Source organism: Panthera uncia, assembly GCF_023721935.1.
Source record: "Panthera uncia isolate 11264 chromosome B3 unlocalized genomic scaffold, Puncia_PCG_1.0 HiC_scaffold_1, whole genome shotgun sequence".
NCBI lineage: Eukaryota > Metazoa > Chordata > Mammalia > Carnivora > Felidae > Panthera > Panthera uncia.
Genome location: NW_026057582.1, coordinates 68868357 through 68889863, shown reverse-complemented (window position 1 = coordinate 68889863; position 21507 = coordinate 68868357). Strand labels below are relative to the sequence as shown.

Sequence of the window (21507 nt, the reverse complement as noted above, 5' to 3'; positions counted from 1 at the left end):
GAAAGGAAAGGAAAGGAAAGGAAAGGAAAGGAAAGGAAAGGAAAGGAGAGGGGAGGAGAGGAGAGGGGAGGAGAGGAGAGGGGAGGAGAGGAGAGGGGAGGAGAGGAGAGGGGAAGGAAGGGGAGGGGAGGGGAGGAAAAAGGAAGAAAGAAAAAAGGAAAGAGAGAGGAAGGGAGGAAGGGAAGATGAGAGAAAGAAGGGGAGAAAGAAAGGAAGAGAGGGAAAGAGAGAGAGAGAAAGGAAGAAAGAAAGAATGAAAGAGAAAGAAAGAGATAGAGGGAAAGAAAGGAAGAAAGAAAGAATGAAGAGGGGGGAGGGAAGGAAGGAAGGAAGGGAAGGAGGAAAGAAGGAGATATAGACTCACTGGTATGCCACAGAAGTAAACTTGAAAGTTGTGAAGTATAGTGAGAAATAGCTAAGAGAAAAGAAAAAAAGGTAATAAAAGAGGAAGAGGTGGGAGAAAGGGATGAGGACACCATTTTGGAAGGCAGACTGGAAAAAAAGCCAGTAAAGAAGACAGGAGAAAAAATGATTGTAATAGGTCAGAGGGTAATCCTAAAGGGACAGGGTCAGACAGTGATAATCAGAGAGCCCCCTGTGGAAGTTAGAGATCATGGAAGAAGATGAAGAAAAAATAGATTTGATTGATGAGTGGTTTACTGTTAAACTTAAGAACAGTTTAAATTCTGTGGCAAGAACTTAAAGGGAATAGAGGACAAATGGCAAGAAAGAGAAAACAAAAGTAAAAGATGGAATAAATTAGTCTTTAGAGAAATTTGACTGAAAATAATGCTGGAGGTATGCACAAGAAAAGAACTCACTGAATCTGTCATTATTTTTTATTTTTAATTTAATTTCATTTTGGTAAGAACACTTACCATGAGATTGATGCTCTTTACAAATTTGTAGGTTTACAATACAGTTACAATGCTGTAAAGCAGATCTCTAGAACTTATCTTGCTTCACTGAAACTCCATTTGGATCTGTGCTAAAATATTTGGAATATTTTATGATGTTTGGACTTCGTGGTCTATTCTTCTGTCTCGAGGAATCCTGTTTCTCTGGGTTTCAATCAGTTTTTCTTCTTAGTCAATTATAGTAATGCAGAATTTATCTGAATAGACAGACCAAATATACGAAAGTTAATTAAAGAAAATATTGATAAAAATGTGATTTGTTTTTGGAACTTGTCAGCTGACATGAATATTAATCCAAAGTCTTGCACAATAGCAGACTAATACATCTATCTCCTGGTGTATCAAATCATGTTTGTTTTTAGAATATTGATCATAAGAGTTTGACTCAATAAAACGTTCTTCTTTTTTTAAAAAAATCAGGTTTATTGAGGTATAGTTGATATAAAATTGTAAAATACTAAAAATGTACTTTGTGGTGATATGATACACATATTTTTATGAAAGAATTCCCCCCTAATCAATGCAGCTGTCTAATGGTATTATCCATGAACTTTTTTGTTATGAGAGAGAATACGCTCATATGCTCAAGAATATAGCATTGTAGTGAGTTATCAAAGTATAATAGAGGCCAGAACCACCAATGGGTAACAAGTTTTGCAATGTATCCTGTCATGCATCTTGTTTGCATGGAGAAGGGAATCTTATTTATTTTTAAGTAGACTTCACGCCCAGCAGGGAGCCCAACGCAGGGCTTGAAATCATGACTCCAAGATCAAGACCTGAGCTGAGATCAAGAATTGGATGCTTGGGGCAACTGGATGGCTCAATCTGTTGAGTGCCCGATTTCAGCTCAGGTCATGGTCTTATGGTCTGTGCGTTCGAGCCCCACATTGGACTCTGCTGACAGCTCAGAGCCTGGAGCCTGTTTCAGATTCTGTGTCTCCTTCTCTCTCTGCCCCTTCCCCACTTTCACTCTCTCTCTCTCTTTATCTCTCTCTCTCTCTCTCTCTCTCTCTCTCTCTCTCTCTCAAACATAGATAAATATCAAAAAAATTAAAAAAAAGAGAGAGAGAGAGAGTCAGATATTTAACTGACTGAGCCACCCGGGTGCCCCAGTTGTCTTCTTTTAGACTTTAACTGTTCTAAGATATTTTTTCCATTAATATCATCAGAGTATTTGTAAGCAAGTGTTTGTTGCTGAAACTTTAATTTTTAGGACTATTGACATTTTTAAGTAACATCTGGAAGATATTTCTTAATGTTAAATAAAAATGTCAGAAAGAAGCTTCCATGTTTATGACCTGAAGTGGAAGCTGAGGAAGTTTTACTTTCTTCCAATTGTAGCGAGTAATACCATGAACTGAGCTTTCCCTACTAAAGTTGAGCAATTGCAAGAGCACTGTCACCCTATGGCTGACATATTCAGCTTTTTTTGCTTTCCTCTTTACTATAAGTGTAATAAAACTTTTCTATGATTTCCATCTGTAAAAATAGTGACTTCATCAAATTTTTGGCATAGCAAGAATTTTCAGTATTATTTTTTTCATTGTTATTATACTTAATGAATGACAGAAATACATGACTGCTATTTCTTTGCTTTTGAGGTTAAGAAATTCTCTTTTATAATTAGGTTATTTTAGCTAAACTACTTATATATAATGGTTCATAGCAGTAACTTCTGGAAATATAGTCTTGAGTCAATATTAATGAAATAAGCTTTTGAAAGATACAGACATTTATGAAAATCTTCAGTAATGCCCTTAGAGTTTATCTTAATAAAGTAAGCAGACAAATATTAAATAATATATCAACTTTATATTTTAGTCCTCAGAAATCTATGCATATCTATTATCTGAGAAATTATGTTTATGCAAATATACCTCAAAAGCTGCAATTTAAATTGATACTCTTTGGAACCGTGTTTCCATAGGAAATCACTTTCTTGCTTAAAGAATTGATGTGTAACCTCTGGCAGAAATGACAACATATATCATAAGTAACAAATTGAAAATAATATGACCTATGCTTTAAACAGAAGACTTTCTAAACAGCACACACAATTATTTGAGTAGGATGCTGCAATTGCTAATCTTACACTTAATTAATGATTTAAATAATTAATGGCAGTGGATATGCAGGTTGAGGAGAGAAGGTGGGGACAGCAGGAAACAACCAGAGTTCCCCCAGGAGTGAAGGCCAGTACATAGAAAGTTTCCATAAGAGAGGCAGGACTTGGCAAGGCTCCGTGGCCGAGCATGGGGTCATGGTATAATTTTTAAAATACAGTTGATGGTATCTTTAATATTTTAAATATTTTGAACCTTATCTGTACCCATTTAGTTGTAGATATATATGCATTTTTGAAAAAAAAATATGGTGTTTTTATTTGTCTGTATTCCTGCCTGCCTTTATCTTGACTTAAATGCTTTAGATTTTTACCATTTCTACTTCTTTAACTTGAAAAATGTTTTAAAACTATTCCATATTGCTCTAAGTAATTAAGTTTATTCCTCCCACATGGTGCTTAATATATTATGGTATATATTTACTACTTTTATTCTTACTTTCATGAGTATAATTGCATCTGAGAACTGAGAATTTCTTTTTCTTTTTTTTAAGTTTATTTATTTTGAGAGAGAGGGTGTGTGCACTGGTGCCAGTGGGGGAGAGAGAGAGTGAGAGAGAGAATCCCAAGCAGACTCCACAGTGTCAGCACAGAGCCCAACGTGGGGTTTGGGGGTTTTATCTCACAAACAATAAGATCATGACCTGAGCCCAAATCAAGACTCAGAGGGTTAGCCCACTGAACCACCCTAGTACCCCTGAGAGAATTTCTTTAACTCAGTGAATTCCTGGTCTGTTCTATCAACCTAAGTAATTATTTAAGGTTATCTAAATCTGAGTTCTTCTCATGAAATATTGAAATAATAGGGACTATTTAAATAGATTTTTAAAATATTTTGCAACACCTGATGTTACACATAGTTTTTAATTTACTAAAATTTACTTATAAATCAAGTATTTGCAGGGGCACCTGGGTGGCTCAGTTGGTTGAGCATCCTACTCCTGATTTGGGCTCAAGTCATGATCCCAGGGTCATGGGATAGAGCCCAGTGTTCAGCTCTGGGATGAGCATGAAGCCTGTTTAAAATTCTCTCCCTCTCTCCCTCTGCCCCTCTTCCCTGCTCATAGCGTTTCCACGACCACACCCCCCAAAAAAAAGAAAGAAAAGGAAGTCAAATATTTGTGTAAGATTTGTGATATTTATGCTATATATAAATAGAAAAATCTCTAAAGCTATGTTTATCAAGATTGATGATGATAAACATGATAAATGGACTCAATGAAACATTTCAATATAATCTATGCTTTTGAAACAGTACATAGAGTTATCTCTCAAATGTATTTGACATAAAACCAGTGAAATGTAAGCAAAAATTAGAGACTAGTATAAAACCTAACAGCACTGACTTTGATTATTAGCTAGATTCTAAAAACCCAAGTAGAGCCTATGTTCATATCCTGGCTGTAATATTAATTGACTGTCCCACCTGTGGCTGGGCTCTCTGTGCCTGTTTTCTTCTGGTAAAAATTATTGTTAAGACTTGTTAATTTTGGTAAAATTCTTGCAACACAGTCTGACACATACTAAGCAATATATATATATATATATATATATATATATATATATATAAAGTACAAAAATACCTTTAACTTCTTGTGATTGATTCTAATATTTCTATTTAGTTTTATTTTCTTATGACTGGCACATGTCCTGATGAGCTAATTTGATATATTGACCAATTATATACAATTTGAAAAACAGAGCATTTCCTTCTTTAATTTTTTTTTAATGTTTATTCTTGAAAGAGAGAGAGAGAGAGAGAGAGCAAGTAAGCATGAGTGGGAGAGAGGCAGAGTGAGAGGGACACAGAATCTGAAGCAGCTCCAGGCTCTGAGCTGTCAGTACAGAGCCCGACATGGGGCTCGAACTCACAAGCCTTGAGATCGTGACCTGAGCCAAAGTTGGATGCTTAACCGACTGAGTCACCAAGGCGCCCCCAGAGCATTTCCTGTTTGGCAAATCATAATGTACGCAAATTGCTTAAGCATGTGGAGATGTTGTGCAGAGAAAAGAAACCTATTTATCATTTCTTAGATAGTACTGCTTGTTTGCTTGTCCATAGAAATCTTTTCATTTAAACCAGGTATATTAGATTGGGTTTTAAAATGGACCCTCAAGATTGCCTGTGGTAATTCCTGGGATCGTGAATATAATGAGATAGTATTCCCTGCTTATGTTACTTTACACTTAAAAAGGGCTTTCAGATGTAATTAAAGTCAGTAATCAGCTGACTTTGAGTTAATCAAAAAGAGGATACAGGGATGGACCTAACCTAATCACATGAATTCTTTAAGAACAGAGTTTTCTCTCAATGGTGTTGGAAGGAAAGACAGAGATATTAAAGGCACAATAAGGATGTGATGTACTGTTGTATTGCTGGCTCTGAAAGTTGAGACAGAATTTTCAAGGACCCAAGTGTGGTCTCCAGTTGCTGAGAGTAACAGCTGGCAAGCAAATGGGAACCTCAGTCATACAATAGCAAACGACTGAATTCTGCCAATGACCTGAATCAGCTTGGAAGTGGATTCTTCCCTAGAGCCTCCAGATACAATCCCAGCCTGGCTGATACCTTGGTTATGGCTTTGTGAGACCCTGACCAGAGAATGCTGCTATGACTGTTTGGACTTCTGACATACACAACTGTGAGATTTTAAATAGATGTTATTTTCAGCTGCTACATTTGTGGTAATTTGTTACATAGTAATATAAAATTAATATACCAGAACACACAACTATAAATCAAATTAACAATAAGAAAGTAACTATAAGCACAGAAGGAAAGGTATAAGGGAAAATTTTATGTTTATTTTCAGTTTGGTTATGTCTTAATAGTACAAGCAAGAAAAAAAAATGTCAGTTTGTGGATGTATAATGTTCTGCATAATCAGTATCTTGCTATAACAACATCTTATAAAATGCAGCAAAAGGGGAAGACAAAAACAAATTGGCTAAATCATTTTTGTGGGCTTATGTTTTTTTTTAATGTCTGGAAAGAACTTTCCTCCAAAAGAAACCTCATACTCTTTAGCTATCATACCCTACTCCACTCATGTCTCATGTCCCCAGCCCTAAGCAACCACTGTTACTATAGATTTTCTTATTATGGACTTTCATATGCATGAAATTGTATAATATGTGGATTTTTATGACTGGATTCTTTCACATAGCCTAATGTTTTCAAGATTCATTCATGCTGCATGTATTAGAATTTTATTCCTTTTTACAGCAGAGTAATATTCTATTGTATAGATATACCATACTTGTTTCTCCCTTTGTTGATTGACATTTGGGTTATTTCCATGTTTTTGCTCTTATGACTAGTGTTTCTATAAACACATGTGTACAAGTTTTTGTATGGACATATGCTTTCATTTCTTTCGGGTATATATGTAGGAGTAGAATTTCTGGGTCACATGATAACTCTGTTTAATCCATCAAGGAGCTACTTGCTTATTTTCCAAAGCAAGTTGCACCATTCCATATGTTCATTAGCAGTGTATAAGACTTCTACTTTCTCCATATCCTCACCAACACTTATTATCTGACTTTAAATTTTACTCATCCCTTTAGGCCTGGCTCATATACTATCATTTCTGCTGAGTCATTCCTGATTTGTTAGCAAAGCATAAAAATCTCTTCTGTGGACTGCCAAAGGATTATATTTGTTTGTTTCTAGGGCTCCCTTTACTTTCCTCATTTTATCATTGTTAGTATAGGTCTTACCTGCCTACCAACTTCAGCGTCTTTATTTTAGAATTCGTGTTTAATTTTCTAATTTCATCCTTCAAAGCACAGCTGTTCTAGGTGGCTTGAAAGTAAGAGAAGTTCAGAAAGTATTTACTGAGGGTTTTAGATTAAAAATGAACCAGATGACCTAATTCAATGTAGTTTATGACAGTTTCTGCCAGTGTGAGCCTAGAGAGCTTGTCTGGCTTAGTCATACATGCACAGAGTTATTCAATTTCAAATTTTATGCTACCACTTATTAATTACGTGCTCTTAAGGAGATTTCTTAAACTTTCTAAGATATTTCTCTATCTACAAATGTGAATTTTAATATTGTATAAGATTATTGTGAAGCATAAATATGATAATTTATGTGGAGCACCTACTATTGTTCCTGGCACATCCTTGATGCTCATTACATGGTGGCAAAACTATTTTGTAAGCAATGCGGAAGACAAAATGTAATAATCCTCCCATCGCACACTTCCCTTAATAGAATCATGACATACACGTTTAATTCTTATTACATTTTGTCAGATTGCAATTGTTTTTGGATTGAATAAATGTGGATTGCAGGTCACTTAAAATTGTATAATCAAAAGCATTGGGTCTGGTTGTCCCATCTACAGCCTGCTGTAAGATGTATTGCACATATCTGTGTCTTTTGCTTGTTTTGTTGCTCATCTTGAAGTTTACCTCTTTCATGTTAGTGTATTTAATAAAACACATTTTCTTTTGTGATGTGCATGTTACTGTCTGGTGCTTAAATTTCACATAGTAATACTGTATGATACTCCGTGATATAAAATTTCTGTAACTCTGAATCTCTATTAAATGCATGTGGAATGGACAGGTACAATCACCTAGAGCAAGAACAAATGGATAATGACAATACTCCAACAGAATAAGACATGTAGAGTCTTTAAGAGGCAAACATTAAAGTATATATGCACTCTCAGGATGCTATTAGACATAGAAAGTGAGGTTGCTGTTATACCTGCTCTTGCAAGTTTTGTTTGCTTCACTGAAAGATCAGTGATAAGTGCATTCTTTTGCTATCTATTTGAGTGGATATAAAGGTTTTTACATATTTCTTATAATTTCTATACAATATCTAAATTATTCATCTATGAGTTCAAGTCATATTTTTAAAAAAGTTTTACTGTTGTGTAGGACAGATATTATGTGGAGAGGCTGCATTGTACTAGATAAAATATACTGAGAAACAAACTAAAAAACAGTTTTTATCCAGAACCTACTACTTGTCAGTTACGAAAATCTCTTTGTGGCCCAGTCTCCTTGTCTACAAAACAGATAATAACATTTCTCATGTTTAGCATAATTTTTAGCTCAATTTGTCAAGGGCACTAGCTAAGGAATGCTCAGATGGTTCCACTTTGCAATCTTGAAAGTGTCCTACAGCACAAAGATGAATTATCATTAAGTACTAGAAACTGGTCCTAGGTAGCCTTTGGCTTCCTATCTCCATCAAAATTTACTAGTAAGTTTTTAAGTATTGTGGTATTCCCTACAGTAATCCCTTTCCCCAGGATTTACTACCAAAGTTGTCTTTCTTTGGCAGAGCCCTAGTAAAATTATGACTCTCTCACAGTAACTTTCCATCTTGATGCAAATATGGCCATTCTGTAGTCCTCTGCCTTATGGTTTCAGTCCATTTACTTCCCTATCAAACATGTAAATCTCTATTCTAATCATTGTATCAATTGAAGTTTGTTCAGGAAAATGAAACCAAGGAAAAAGATTTACTGCAGATAATTGGGTGTTTATAGGGAGTTGGGTGTTCGCAGGGAATTAGATGTTCACATAGGGAACGAGGTATTTACAGAAGTATTTTAAGGAGGTTGCAATTGGACTTTCTGTTATAAGATCACAACACTCTAGCTGTGATAAAGACAAAACGAAACCCTTCTCTTGCCACTGCTACTACCTGTTAGCACAGCCATCATACACCCAGATGATTAGTGACAAGGAAACAGAACATTCAGCCTGTCTGAAGCAAAAATACCACTCCCTCCCAAATACAATGTGAATGCAACTAATTCACTTCGAGAAACCTAGATTCCAGGGGAGTTGAAGTTATATGATTTTTGCCTTCTAATCTCTCCAACAGGAGGGTAAAATGGAGTATAGGAAACCAAGTCTAAGCAATCACTACCGTTTCTATGTAGTTAATATTTCTCTAGTTGTTTTTCAGTGGCCTTGGACCTTTTCACCCTTGAACATTGTGTCCCTATATACTCTTGAGATAGTGTAGTTCTACCTTGGTCCTTTAAGAATTATGTGAGGAGAGACAAATGAGCCTCACCTTGTAGAGCGTTAGCACTAACTAAGCTGTCATTCCTTTATCTCCTTTCAGTGAAGTTGGTATGTATTTGCCAAAGTAACAGAACTTCTTGGATCTACATATTCTGAAGAAGCATGCTACCCTTACTGAGAAACAGAAAAACTCATTTGAAGATATTTTTTATCAATCAAGAGAAAAAGGAATATACACTTATAAGTGGGGAAGTGGGGTCCTCTGATTTTCTTTTAATTTCCCATGAGAATGAAGAGATATGTTGATTCAAGTACAGTGTTTGTCAGTAGGCAGTGTGCCTGATATCAATTTCATTTCCCTGTAACTGTGATACAGATAGAATCCCTATCTCCAGTTGGAGGGTAAATTGCTATACATATTCTTACAGATTTTTTGACAGTTAAAAATTCTCTTAACATTTTAGGACAAAATTCAGACCTTTTTTCCAAAGATGCAGAAGGAGTCTAAAAACTATTATGGTGCTCATGGAAAGGCACCTGAGATCTCCTGTTGTGGGGAGCAGAGTTAAACACGTGTCCTGCTGCCACCTCTCAGGATCTACCACCATGTACATAATGAGGTCGTGTTTCTCTAAAATCTTCTCAATCAGTGATTAAATACAGCAGGGATACTAGTGTTGTCCTTTTCTGATGGCAAACTGGATGCTTCTAGTGGGCAAGCCTGGGTTGGGAATTCCCTGTCTTTTTTGGTTGAGATTTTCTTAGAGCTGCACTGCAACCAATCCTCCTTATTGCTGCTCTTCTTTCCCAGTTAGGACTGCATTGCAGTCTGAAGGTTTTCTTTGCCTGCCTGCGCTTCCTCCCCTTTATTCTTTGCAGATGTTTCTCCGAGTCTCTTGAGAGACAGATCCCATCTCCTGTTTGCTTCTCAGATGACCCAAACAAATACAATGGCTTTAAAGATTACAATTAGAAATTGTTTTGAAGATGGCAGACATAGAATTTCCATCTTCACGGAGAATAGGAGTGGAAGTAATTGATTAAATCCAACAAGTGAAGGTACTTCAAGTAGAATTCTTAAATACAAAATCTTAGAGATTCTGAGATGGGATAATATTGGAAGACAAGTTAGAAATATACTTTTTAGAGAGCTTTAGGAAGAGAGCCAATAAATATATTGAGTTATTGTATTTATAATATTTATACATTTATAATGCCTAAATTTATGGACATTCTCCCTGAGTAGTGGAACCCTGTTGGTTTCGGCCATGAAATTGTGCTGTTGAACTAGCTCTCCATCTCTAATGCTAGTTTTGGACAAGTTAGCCACATGGTAGATTCAGTATACTTAAGGTTGCTAGTCATGATTTATTGAGTGTGTTTGTAAGTAAATATATTTTGGTTGTCAAATATGGAATAGAAACTAATTTTAATATAGAAATTATCTGAGCTTACTGTTAGTCCTTTAAGAAAAAGTTACTTATTCTGGAATGTGCTCCTTTCAGGGTTGTTGTATCCCTGGTTTTAGCAAACCTTTTTCTTATCTTTACTGACTCTCCAGTATTGCCCACCATTAATTAATCAACCCGTTTCCTTAGTATGGAGCCATGGCAGTTCTTTCCCCTCCCTGGGATCTGTCCCTACATTATAGCTTACTTAGGAAAGCACTTTCCCTTTTTCCAAAAGTCTACATTTTAGGGTGTGGGCATAGTTCTGTAAAGATATGAATACTGTGTCCAAAACATGTAACAAGAACAAAGAAAAAAAATTTCGACTATTCACATTCGATATTTCATATTAAGCTCTTACCTTTCCCCAGTAGTCACATTACAATTTGTGAAATTGTTCATAATGTGTGATTGCTTTTCAAGATATTTAGTAACTCATTCTTTACACAAAAACAATAGTAAGCTAGGTGGGAAATACTTTAAATAATTATATATTTTGAGTGCAATCACTAAAATAAACAGATTGTAATATGTAAAATTTTCTATTAGATGACAATATATTTTTCTTATATTTAATATTTTGTACATATGAATATATATATATACATATATATATATTTTTTTTTCTACTCACTTAGTTCATCTTGAACATCATCCTGGGTGTGTAATTGAGGCAATCTTCCTTCAGTCTCAGTCTTATGAACTTCTAGGAGCCTCAGCTTCTATAACTATTTTCTTAGGATGGCTGTATTTGTATAAATATATTAAACTTGATTTTTCACTGAAAGCAAATATGACTACATTTATTATTCCCAGTTTGAAAATAAAACCTTAAATCATAATCTCTAGATAAAGGACTTTTCTTTCATGGTTCTAAGTAAAAGAAAATCTGTTTCACTGTTTACTTAACATTTGATGGTGATGTAATAAATAAAACATTAGCCAAAGAGTGACTGTGTCTTTCTCTGCTTTTTCTTTCTACAGGTTGCATTTCATATGGATGTGGGTATGATGTGCTGCAGCAAGATGACATCTTGATTAGGTGAGTCTGTCAAGGCTGCTTTAAAGAATATTCTCACTGCAGATTTCCCAGGGCTTGACATTTATTGTTGGTATGCCTAGCCTAAATGCTGATGAAAATGGGATCTTTTTTTTTTTTTTTTTTTTTTTTTTTGCTTTCTTGGTGATTGAATTCCAGTTTCCATGGAAATAGTATTTGTTGGTTGGTTTATTTTTTTAATGGAACTTATATTAGAAGTGTAATCAGGGAAACATCTAAAAAGTCTATGAAAGTAAGGGCAAAGCAATATCCAAACAGAGGTATATGTCTCATCCTTCATATAAACAGCCGTAGTAGAGATTCAGAGAGCTCTAATAGTGGGCATGTCTTATATTGAAACAGTTAGTACATTATTTATACATGCAGAAATAAACTTGATTAACTTTCTTACCCAATCTGTATATATATAATTTTTCTGCTAATATATATCGGTGCCAAATACATAATTATAAACCTTCACTTCCAAAATTTTCTTGATTTGAATACAGTCACTCTTGCTGATTGATGTTTTATTTATTGCATTACCACCAAATGTTAAACAGGGAAGCAATCTTATATTATAGCTGGTTAAGGCACTGCAAGAGCAGGAGGTAAACATTTGAACAAATGACTTCTCCTGTCTGAGTCATGACCCAGTGGGTAAGATCTTGATTTTTCTTTGGCAAATAGGGCAAATGTCCCAGAGTTTTCAAATCCCTGTTAGTTTGTGCAGCCATTTAGGCGTTGGTAATAAGTCACAAAGGAATTTGTAAAGTTAGTGTGGTGTAGTAAAATGAATGTTGGCCCATCAGGTAATGTCTCTTCATAGGAATCTTGGTTTTTTTCTGATCATGTGTGTGATTGTGTGCAAAACATGCCACTTTTTACAGTCATAGTCTCTTTATAAAATGAAGTGCTCCTCTAAGGTGATCCTCTGCCTTCATTCTGGGTTTGTGATTCTATGGATTTTTTAATGAATGAAGTTTTTTGGTTTTTTTTTTTTTTATGTCTAATGAATGGCAGTAGTGCTTTGGTTGCCCAAATGATCACACTGCATGCAATTGGACAGATGGATTATGAACATGATAAGCATTTAAAGTAATGTGATATTCTCATGTCTGGAGTATTTCTGAATAAAACCAGAGGCTAATGAATTGCTCCTTTTTTTTTTTTTTAATTCAAGATGCTATAGTTGTTTTTCTCCTTTTTTTGATTCTCTTTCCAGGAGGCATGGGTGTGGATAGAATGAAATATTAAGAACATTTCCAATTACATGATTTTATGAAATATTACTTGAGAACACCATATTTGGTATTAAAATAGATGGGAACTTTTCCTAGTTTTTTTTTGAGAGTATTTTTTTAAGTTTATTTATTTATTTTGAGAGAGAGGGAGAATGAGCAGGAAAGGGACAGAGAGAGAGGGAGAGATACAATCCCAAGGACAACGTGGGGCTTGTCCTCACGATTGGGAGATTATGACCTGAGCCAAAAACCAAGAATCAGCTGCTTAACTGACTGAGCCACCCTGGTGCCCCAGAACTTTTCCTGATTTTACTCCTTTTTTCCCTTATTTTTTTCTTCCTAGAAAAACAATATTTCTTTTCTAGATGATGACACCTCTTTGTAGTACAGAATAATTAAAATATTCAAAAGCAAAGTGTTACGTGTTGCTTTGGCCTTTTAAGAATGTTCAGCCAGGGTCACCAGGGTGGCTCAGTCAAAGATCATACTTCCACTCAGGTAATGATCTTAGGGCTCGTGAGTTTGAGCCCCAAGTCAGGCTCTGTACTGACAGCTCAGAACCTGGAGCCCAATTTGTATTCTGTGTCTCCCTCTCTCTCTGTCCCTCGCTCATGCTCTGTTTCTCTCTCCTTCAAAAGTAAATAAACATTTAAAAAAATTAAAAAAACAATGTTCAACCATATTTTAGTTGAACTTGCAGGTTTATAGAAATTTCTTTTTCAAATGACTCCTCATGCAACATTGACATATTTAATACCATGGTATGAAAATGTTAGTTTTAGTAGGAGTGCTTTCAGAAGCTAAATAATTAATCTTGCAAATAATTGATTAAAACCATTATCATATCTATGAGAATTTGAGAATCTTGTAAGCTTTCTTCCTGTTGTAAGTGCATATTCAGGTAGCTGGAAATAATTTTTTAAAACTTTTATTAGTCTTATTATTTTTTTAGTTAAAACACACCTGTCCCAGTATATTTATATGTTTATCTGGGAAATATAGAAGGAATCAGTGATATATGTGTTGCCAAGCACATTATGTGTGTGTGTGTGTGTGTGTGTGTGTGTGTGTGTGTGTGTGTGTATATATATATATATATATATATATATATATATATATATATATTCATTCTCCCCAGGGTGATTAGATTCTTTCTGGAGTTAAAGTAACACAGGCTTTATTTGCCTGAAGGGACAGAGGGAACCATTTAGGAGAATGAGGCAATTAAACAATTATACAACATTTTGAAGACATTAAGTATTTCCCCCTATTTGATTTTTACTTCTGGAAGACTGCTTTCTCATACTAGCAGGTTAGAGTAGTTAGAACCCCATACCCCCTTCCCCATCACTCTTTTATTCACCATGGAATTATATGTTCTTTTATTAAAATATTTTCTGAAAAATTAATGCTTACATTGAATTTTGCAAACTTAACAATATAGGATTTGAGATGTTTTACTAAAAAGAATTAACATAAAATAATGTTTCAAAGTACAATTTTTTGAAAGTATTATCTCCAAATTGTGTCTTGCAAATCATGTCTATACTCTCACTCCCATATATTCGGGATGAGAAATGAAACAAATGAAATGAAACAAAACAAAAAGAATGGAAGAAAATACTATGGGAAACTAACCTATCATAAAAACAAGAACAAAAGCTCTCAAGTCTAATGGTGGAGAAAAAGACAGGTGGGAAAAGTAGATGAATGAATACAATTTACTATTGATCCAAAAATCTCATCATAGCCTATAATATCAATGTGTAGAAATACAAAACAGTTGCCAAAAATTGTTAACAAGTACTAATACCAACTATATTAAAAGATGCAATTCTCCCTTCTGCTAGTCACACTTCCCTACAAAAATAATTAGCAATAGAATTGAAGGCAAAAGAAACAAGAAGATCTTGTAAAATCCACTAAATGGATTATCATTTTCTAACAATTGTTTATTGGTCTGTATTTGTTAAGTGGTTATGCAGTAACATTTTTTTTTCTTGCCTTACTATATGTTTGGTACTGTGTTATATTTATCTTAGGCAGAACATCTAGCATCTGATAGGAATTCTCAACACCAAATGATAGGATGATAGTTTCGTTATCTATGGGTCTCAATAGCCCTGGCAAATAGCAAATGCCACCTTTTTTTTTTCTCCCAGAGAGAAGAGGAATACAGAAAGAAGAAATTTAAGTGAATGAGTTACATAGTATGTTCACAGAATCTTTTCTAAGTAGACTATTAAGGAGTTGACAGTCTTCTGAAAAGAAAATGAGCTCTGATGAGGAAACCTAGATTTGTTTCTCAGCACTGTGGGGATATATGTCCTTGAAGAAGTAACTGAACTTCTTTATGTTTACTTAACAGTAAAATAAGAGGATAGGATTAAATGATCTCAAAACTCCTTTTCACTTTGGGTAGTCTATGACAAAATAATGGTACATAAGACTTACTTAGGACTTAGTATGTGTCAGATTCTGTAGGGCACTATCACTTTAAGAGTTTTACCTGGATTGTGTAATTGTCAAACAACCCTATGAAGCAAGTACTATTATTAGTTGGATTTTATGAGGAAACTAAAACTTAGGGATTCAAGTTTTTAAACAAAGTCACATGTTTGAGAGCAGCAGAGTTTAATTTTTAAATGAGGCTTTCTGACTCGACAGTCTACTAGCATAAGGATCATGCTCTATATCCTTAACATTAGTCATATGCCAGTCGAGAGTTAGGAAGTCATAGTGTAAGAAACCTGCATTCTTTCCAACATTATTTTCCCAGAGTAGATAATTATTTGCGCATCAGCCTGGCTTATGCTACAGTGAAACTTACTTCCTTTTTGGTTAACATTTTCTGTTCATGCGCACTCTTTGCATATTATCTAGAGAGTAGCACATCTTCCAGTGGAATATTTCTGAGTATTTTCCAGAGACTGCCCATGCAGTCATTGAACATGAATCAGAGGGAAGGTTTACGGAAATTATAAATGAACAGTCAAGGGAAAGTCTTTTGTAGCAAAATTATAGGAGTGTCTCCTTAGGTCAAAGTCAAAGTAAGGATGAATTAACTCCCGAAGCAATTTCGAAAAGGTGAAATTCAATGATATTGCAGTTGTTGGACCAGGTGTTAAAATGTTATTGGGTGTTAATTTAATTTTCATCCTGTCAACACTCATCTGAACTGTAACAGCTGCTAAACACGGTTCCACAAGAGCAAACCATCCACAGAGAGGAAGCAGATGCCTAATCAATAGGGCCAATAGAAATGTATGGCTCAGCTAAGCAACCTGCACAAGGGGGAATGAATCCCATAGGGCTTTGTCTTACCTGAATGGAAAAGAACTTTAAAGATAGTGAGACTATTTAAACAATAAGAGCAGAAGACTGAAAGTCCTAGGTTGGCTTCCTATTGACTTTTTTTTTTTTAATTCTACATGACCTTGGATTGACAATTCCTTGGTTTCTCAGTTCCCCTGAGGTTTCAGAGGTATTGAGGATGTTGCTTCAAGTCTATTGCTATCTTTCCAGCTATTATTATCTCACAGGCCTTGCACAATTCAGAGTAAAACCAACTGCTTCTTTACAAAAATTAGTAACGTAAAAGAGATAATAATGATGATGTAATAGTAGTTAATAGATTTTCTTTATTGCATCCTAGGTAGATAGGAATAGATGACTTGTACCTGGGGAAGGCATTTTGAATTTGAATCACTTTTTGACTACTATGCTTGCTAACATGGTAGGATATGTAATTTCCCCTATTGAGAATGTTCAAACAGAAGGGTAGATTACTATGTTTTTTGCCAAATGTAATAGTACCTAGAAACTGTGGTTTGACTATATAACCTCTTAAGGTTAATTATGCCATGCATTTGATAATTTTTTTTGTAAGTTAATGTGCTGCATCAAAAATATCACCTTGTTTAGTAATGTATTTCAGACTTGGCAGTAAATCCTCCAGGGATTGTGTGGTTGTATGCCAGCAGTGCTCTAAACTCTCCTACACAGGAGAGTTGTGGCAGCCTGCAGCTTCAATATTATTAGAAGGTTTGGGATTTTTTTTAAGTAAGTGAAAACAATAGGATTTAAAGGAATAGAATGCAAATTTTACATAGATATTAAAATGATTCATCTTTCAAACAGTTTGAATGTTGAGATAGGCTTTTTTTGGCCCATATGCAAACACTTGGCAATTGTTCTCCTTTTAGGGATCAGCAGGGAAAAGATTCACTATGGCTACTCATCTAATATGTTCTCCTGAAGGAGAAATCTTTCATTTTTCTGAGCTTGTTAAATGTCAAATAAAGCAAAACAGCACAAAACAAAGAAACACCTGTCTTCTACTTAGAATCTCACAGTGCTTGTATTGTTCCTCTTCTGCTTTCTACTTCTATAGGAAGTAAAAGCTTTAAGGAAGTATGCAGTATGGATTATTTTATCCTATTTATCTATTTATCCTATTGGATTGGTGGTACTGTGACCTTAGTGCAAAAAAAAAAAAAAAAAAAAGGTTAGTTTTGAGGAGATAAAATAATTGAAATAATTGTGGCATTTGGGCTGATGAACTGGCCTTCTTAATATTTTGGAGATAAGGTGAGTTATTATTGGGGAGGTTTCAAAAGACCATCAGAGGCACATTGAGAATATTGTATTATGAAATTCTTATCCCAAACATAAATGCAAATAAGGCAGATAAAAGGAACTGAGCCAGGCTTGTAATAGAACAATAATTTTGAAATGGCTCTTTGGAGATCATAGTAGGAAAACAAAAGGTAAAGGCAAGAATTATATTTCTTAGCATTTAACTGAAACTGGGGACAGGAGCCATTATTGGTTATGTTTAGTATGACAACATACAAAATGGTTTCCGTTTTATGTTAGGTATTTGAAAAGCCTGAAATTTGGTGCAGGAATATGGTATTAGAAATTCTTTCTTTCCTTCCTCTCTCTTCTCTTCCTCTCACCTTCCTTTCTCCCTGCCCTTCACCCTTTTTCCTACATGTAAGAAATGAATGTAGATGGAGTTTTGATGAATAGATTTTGTACAAATTCAGTGACTAAATACATACTTACAGGTTAAATTTGGTTTCTCAGTGTGTTAACATATTATCAGAGTTATTTATATTATAACCAATGTTTTTATGGCTGTAGATGAATTTCATTATATAATTTATATAAAATAGATAATATATTAATGAATGTTATTATTTCCTTACTTTCACTAATTAGGTTATTATTAAATGAGATCAGCTAAATTCTGAAGCTTTTAATGGAAAATTGATGTAGCTTTTGTGAGCCTTAGAAATCTTATTTCTTTGTTCTATCACGGTGATATATACAGATTCATCATCAAAATTTGATATTTAAATCAAATTAAAGAGTGTGATCAGCTTTATAAAATTTATGAAAAAAAATTAAACAAAGTTCATAGAGAAATTAATGTTTTACTTTTCTCTAACAATTATAACACTTTCTAAAGAGAAAACTGCTTACAGCTATTCACTCTCTTTTCAATGATTTTAGTACAAAAATGAACAATTTCAGGTGCCACGTTATTTTGACTATGCTGTCTAGTAACTAGTGTGATTGTTTGATAAAGTAAGTGAAAAATGAGACACAAAGGAGAAGATAGAGAAAATGCTAGCAACACATTCTGTGAAAACACCTGTAAGATTTAGACATGTTTTAATTTTAATTGGTTAGTTCATATTTCACTCAAAAATGTAGTGTGAAGATATTAACATACATAACCTTGTTTATTTTCCTGTATATCATTTATGTAGGGTTTGGGGTTTATTGTAAATTTTCTGATATAAAATTATACTAATATGACGTCTACCACTGTTATCATACAAATAAATACTCATTGCTTTTTTTCTTTGGAACCTCAAAGAGTTTAAATTTACATCACTTAGTAGATGCACTATTATACCCTCAATCTTTAGGTCTGTGCTTGCTTTAGAGTGGCTTATCTTTCTTCTAGAAGAGGGTAGATCTCCACTTTTCTAACATCTTCAATGAATTATTTAGTGTTTGTTGTCTTCCTCAGTGTATCTCTATGCTTATCACAATACCTGGTACATGATGTGTTGAATTAAATTGAACAAAATTTCTCAGATACTCCTTTATATTTATTTGAAAGAGCTTATCCACATTTGCTGGTTGGAGGAAACCAACAAAAAGAGATTAAGATTTGCTCATGATCTCATGATCTCTTGAATCCTAGAATCCTCATTTACTGAGTTTTATTCTAATGCTCTTCTTAAGGTAATACTATAATCCTTAAACCTAAATGTAGCCTATGGCTAATGAAATCTGAACACTAAGACATATATCTAGGCATAGCCTAGAATTAAAAAATATTGGATCTTGCACTAATCCTGCTACTAATAATTTTGGAAAACTTACTTATATAAGTATGAATATAAGTTGCAGAAGTTGTTTTCTTGTTTCATAGCTCGTATAACATTATACTGAAGTCATTTTAAAGTATATATTCAAGGCATTTGCGGTAACATGGTCATTTGAGAATTCTGTACTTTGCTTTTTCTCTAGAGCTCTTAGCATTACTTTACATTTATATATTTTGTGTATTTTTTTTTTTTTCACACAAAGTGGAAGCTCTGTGAAAGGAGGGACTTTGTTTAGGTTGTTCACTCCTGGACCCCCTTCTTAGATCAGTGCCTGGAGCAGCACTGGTGCCCAGTTAGCACTGGATGTCAGTGAATCAGTGAATCTTACTTGTGGGTGATCAGCAGTGGCTCTACAGCTGAGCCTCAGTCTTGGTGAACTCTATGACCTACCTTAAGTGACCCTACTACTAGCTTTCAGCTATACTTTTTGGCAGTTGTTCTGGCAGTATCTTTGTTTTGGTTTTGGCTTTGATTGCTTCTTCACTTTCATCTTTTGTTCAACGGGATTAACTGGGATTACATTGTGGCTAGATGTTAATGTAGGATCTCTTTCCGACGTTATTGTAAGATTTTAAGGTTGTGGCATTTGTTGTTGCTTATAAGGAATGGATTTTGTAGGGCAGACCAGTCAAGGATGATAACTTGCTAAGGTGCTGTGCTCAAATCCAGAGATCTTCGATCAGGGGGGCTTGTGTAGGCCATCTACTGGTGAGATTTATCTCAGCGGTGGGTAACTGAAATGATACAGTTATACCATACATCTAATAAAAATAATAGTATAATGCATTAACTAATCTCAGAGAAAGATCAACTATTTTGTGGAATGGAAGCACCCAATATAGATGAGATAGCTCATTCTGGGCAGTAATTGTTACTCATTATTGTAATCTCATTTTGACTTTAAATTACAAGCCTAAGTATCTTACCCTGGATCTTTTGATAGTATGGCCCTTGGGTTTCCTAAAAATTAAGACTTCTTTCCATGTACAGGTATTGAAGATTTACTTTACTAGGTTCACCAAATGACTAAAGAATCAATTTGTATGTTTTAAAATATAGGAAGTATCACAAGAATAATGTAACTATGGCATGTTTCTAAGAAATGATTTGGGAATATATATTATTGGACAAAATATCTTCACAGTATGTGACTGTTCTCTAAATTTTGGCCTACAGCAGTAGAATCTGTGTCCGTTTGTAAATGCGAGGAAGAAGTAAAATATAATTTGCTGCTTTGCTGTAGTAATAATAAGTTCCTAGAGGGACATCACGCTAAAAATAATTTATTGAAACTGCCCTTGGTTTCTAAAGACATTTCTGAGTTGCATTTAGAACATAGCCATTGATTACAAAGTGTGATTTGAGAAGGCAAAAGAGGCCAATTTTCCTGCAAACAAATTAAGAGATGCATATTGACTGCAGGGAAGTATGTCATCACTGAGAAATCGAAAGCAATGGGACTTTAGGAAATCAATCAGCAGTCTAGTAAAATTAGAATTTTTTCTCATACTTAGCTGCTGGAACCCTATGTGGGATGTTCATATTTTCAGCACATATGAAATTTTTGCTTTTACAGTAAGCCCAGCTTAATAAAGTGAATAGAGGAACAGGTCAAGGTTCTGACTTGTTCACATTGCATGTTGTCAGAACCCTAAAAAACCCTAGAAGTTCCCTGAAATCCTACATATCATACATTATTCTACAATAAATTTTGTCCCAGTGACCCATATTTCTAAACATTCTAGTTTGGGTGCCCTTTGGGAAGATGTGACTCTAATCTGAGACCAATAATCAGCTTCCACAAAATTTTAACATTTTGGGCAATGAGAAAAAAACCAGTATTTTTTCAGTACACTAACACTACATGCTAGTCAGTTCTACATGGAGCTGTATGCTGTAAGTTTTCATGTTTATTTTTGTTCCTGAAATAATGATAGGAAAATATTTTTAAATATAAAAATTGAAATAATACTATTAGTCGGATCTCAAGCATGTAATGATTCCTTTGGGCATAGGCAGTTTCTCTTTGAGGTACTAAATACTCTTTGTTTTTTTAAGATAATAAAACAGAGTTTATAATGAAAAAGTACACAATATGCCTCAAATTTTGTATCTTCAATATGATGACATAAACTTGTTATACAAACGCTTTTAAAAAGTATTTTTAGGGAGTTAAAACATATCCCCTCAAATGTATCAAGTTAGAATGTATTAGGTGATTGATAAAATGAGGGGCAACTGGGTGGCTCTGTCGGTTAAGCAACTGACTTTGGCTCAGGTCATGATCTCACAGTTCATGAGTTCAAACCCCACATGGGGCT

At 34.5% G+C, this 21507-nt stretch overlaps 1 long non-coding RNA gene across 1 annotated transcript in view; it reads left to right on the top strand.

The window, feature by feature from the left end:
- Window positions 1-21507, top strand: part of LOC125909616 (uncharacterized) — a 198914-nt gene that overhangs the window by 142163 nt on the left and 35244 nt on the right. The window contains exon 3 of the long non-coding RNA XR_007453747.1: window positions 11478-11535. This is a non-coding gene — a long non-coding RNA (uncharacterized LOC125909616). The remainder of the gene's footprint in view (window positions 1-11477; window positions 11536-21507) is intronic.